Here is a 3,308-nt window from a genome sequence, read left to right as displayed (position 1 = left end):
GCTGGCATGTGGTGCTGGGGGATTGAACCGCGGTCCCTGATGCTTTTGCTAAGCTTGTTCTAAGTAGGTGCTTTAGACCACTGAGCCATCTCTCCAGCCCGAAGACTGCAGTCTTCATGAGAAGAGAAAAAACAAACAGAGGGAGGGCTGCACAAGGAAAGCACGTGAGGATGACAGGATAGACTATCTGATACCTGTGATGTTGGGTGCCTGGAAGCTGGGCAGAGGCAAGGAAGGGTCCTCCTTCAGAGCGTTCCAAGCCCCTGTTTCAGGCTTTCAGCGATCTGGTACAAGAGGAGCCAGATCTAGAAGCCCAAAGGTCCAACCCCAGAGGTGACACTGGCACCTGGGATGAACACAGGCTATGTGTGTCCTCCTGGGGGCCAAACCCCCAGCCTTGACCACTGGCTTGGGAAAGCTCTGGGGACATATCTCTCAGCTGAGACCTGAAGGGAAAGGCAGTTCAGCTTCACTCAAGGGGTGACACCTAGTTCTGCAGGTAGCCCCTTTCCCAAACCTGGGATTCTGCTGGCTTCAGTGGTCTTCCTGGGAAGCCACCTTACAAGGGGCATGTGCCCTTCAGAAGTCCCTGGTATGAACTTTGGTCCTACCTCAGGTCTCTTAGCTGGGGGTAAGAGGACTTCTTAGCTGGATTTCAGGCCTGTGGGGCCTTGTTGCTCCAAGGGGACCCTGGCTCAGTGGACTGCTGGCCCCATTCCCCAGGGGGCCTCATGGATTTGCCCACTGGCCACTGGTGGCTGCAGCTGCTATACCCGGGGCCTATGGTCTTTGGCCTGGGGTGGCAGGAGTTAGACCAGAGCCCCACCTGGGGAAGCCAGTCTGAAAGCAAAGTGGTCAGGGCCAGGAAGGGGCTGCTGGTGAGGCCAGAGGTGTGTGTGTGGGGGGCCCTCTGACCTTAGCAGCACTGGCTAGGCTCCTAGTCTCCTCCCCTCCCCTCTTTGGAGGCAGGGGCCACCTGGGGCATGGGAGGAGGGGCAGCCTGAGCCTGCCGGTTTCCACTTGGAAGCCCTCTTTATCTGGCCTGGGATGGAGAAAGGCTGGGGTCAGAGTGCACACATCCCCATGGAAACAGCCATGAGCCTGGCCCCTGGGGGACCCCATCACTGGTGGGGGATGGGGAAGTAGAGCAGGGGCTCAGGGGCTCCTTTGGTTAAAGAGCCTGGGCCTTGCCTTTGGCAGCAGCTCTTTCAAGGCAGTGTGGGAGGGGAGGTGCTGGCCTGAGGCTTTGAGGAGCAGAGAGGCCCAGCCTTCAGCTGGGGCCATGGGGGCATCCCTGTACTTTCTAGAGTGGCAGGCGCCAGGCAGGCGGGCCATGAGCACAGACAGCCAGAGTGGAGTCTTCAGAGACACAGCCAGAACACTGAAGAGAAAGAAAACTGCTCAGATGGGGCTACTGCTGTTTCCTTGTGTCCTGCTCCATTTGGAATTGGGGTTTTCTCTCTAGGACCTACCTGTGGCCTGCCCTTCCAAAAAATACCGGCAATGCCCAAATCTGGATCTCAGCAGATCCAGGCTGCTTGTGTGCCCAAACAGGTGCCCCTCAGGACTGAAGCAATGACTTAGGCCTAGAATGGGCACCTTGCATAGTAGCTACATGAGAGGGGTTTGTAGATGAGGACTTCCTTTCCTCCAGGACTCCATTTGCTTGGTTCCACATGGGCAGGCAGATAACACAGGGGCAGGTGAATTTTACTAACCAGACTCACTGAATGTGGTGGGGTGGGTGTAAAGGGGTCATTCTGGGTGCAAAAAGACAAGGCTGCCCCAAATAACTCCGAAGGACTCCAAAACACATAGTTGTATGCTTCGAATAAATCTGCATGTTAATTGCACTTTTTAAAAAATTTATGCATTTGGTACAGGGTCTCACTATACAGCTTGGACTCGTGATCTTCAGGTTTTTAGCCTCCTTAGTGCTGGGATTACAGGTGTGTGTCACCACGCCAACTCAGTGGCCAGCTCAGCTTGCCTGGGGGCACGGCTGGCATGCTTGTGGTACCAGGGATTGAACCCCAGACTCTGCGCTTGTCTAGGCAGGTGCTTAGTCCGCTGAGTTATCTCACCTGCCCGATTGTATTAGTCTAAAGACAATACAATTTTTTTCTGTGTGTGGGGCTGGGCCTAATTGTCATTCTGTGGGACTGAATAAACTGTAGTGGTCCCTGACACATGCTGGGGGGGGGTAGTTTAAGAGGTGTGGGGAGTGTTCAGATGGTGCTCCAGAAAGATAGGAAGATGGAGTCTGGCGAGGGAGTCTACTGTCCCTTGCAGGTCCAAAGGGGTTTGGCCTTCACCCAGCTGCACACCTCCCAGTGGCTCCCTGGGGGTCAAGGTGAGTCCCGGCAGGGAACACCATTGGGTAGGGCATTTCTTCCAGCTGCTGATGGACTCCACACCTGCACAGGCCCAGCAGGGTCTCCTCCCATGGTGTTTGGCCTTGCAGGGCCTCCAGTGTGCTCTAAACCAGGTTCAGTGCAAAAGAAAGCAGATAAGCCGAGGCTGATCTCAGTGGGCACTTCGTTCTCCTGTCACTCAGGCTTTCTGCCTAGTCCCTCACCCATCCTGCTTGCTTTTCATGGGTGCTGCTTGGGTTTAGGGACTTTCTCCTCACTCCTTTCAGAGGGCAAGGAGTCCAGGACCATGGGTTTCTACAGGTCTGGGGACCCAGAGGCCAAGGGAGCAGGCAGGGTCAAGGCTGCACCATGGTGCTGTGGCATTGTGGGCTACAGCGCCTGGTCTGAGCACCACGGCTTGCTGAGTGCTTGTAGTATCTGTGGATGACCTGGGTGCATGTCTTGAGGCTGCAGTCTTTTTTAGGGGTGCATGACCCTGATCCAGGAGCGCATGTTCTATTCTGCCACCTGAGTACCATGGGCAGTAGAGCCTGCAGGCTGGGGCTTGCGGTGCAGATAGGGCCCTATCTTCCGCCCTGTAGGAGTGCAGGCGCCTAACATTTAGCGCCTAGGGCCAGCCGCCCTCTCAGCGTCTGTAACCTTTCCCTTCCTGCAGTGTCAAGAAGGTGCTCCGTCCCGGGGCCTCGGGAGTCCCTCGTGGTCGCGCATCCGCCCCCACTCCTTCAGCGCCTGCCGGGCCTCGCGGACCTGCGGCCTCCCTACGCCTGCCCCCCTCGGCTCCAGCGAGGCCGAGCCCAGGACGTTCGTCTGCGGACACGCACGGCCCCAGCACCGGCCCGCCGGCCACGCCGCAGGACACAGCCCGTCCCACGTTGGGCGGGGCCGTCGCCTCCCGCGCTGCCTTCAGCCGGGCCGGCGCCGCTCCCGCGTCCG

This window comes from Octodon degus, unplaced genomic scaffold (assembly GCF_000260255.1).
Source record: "Octodon degus isolate 3935 unplaced genomic scaffold, OctDeg1.0 scaffold00006, whole genome shotgun sequence".
Classification (NCBI taxonomy): Eukaryota; Metazoa; Chordata; class Mammalia; order Rodentia; family Octodontidae; genus Octodon; species Octodon degus.
The sequence above is the reverse complement of the archived record's forward strand: the minus strand, read 5'-3'. Positions refer to the sequence as shown.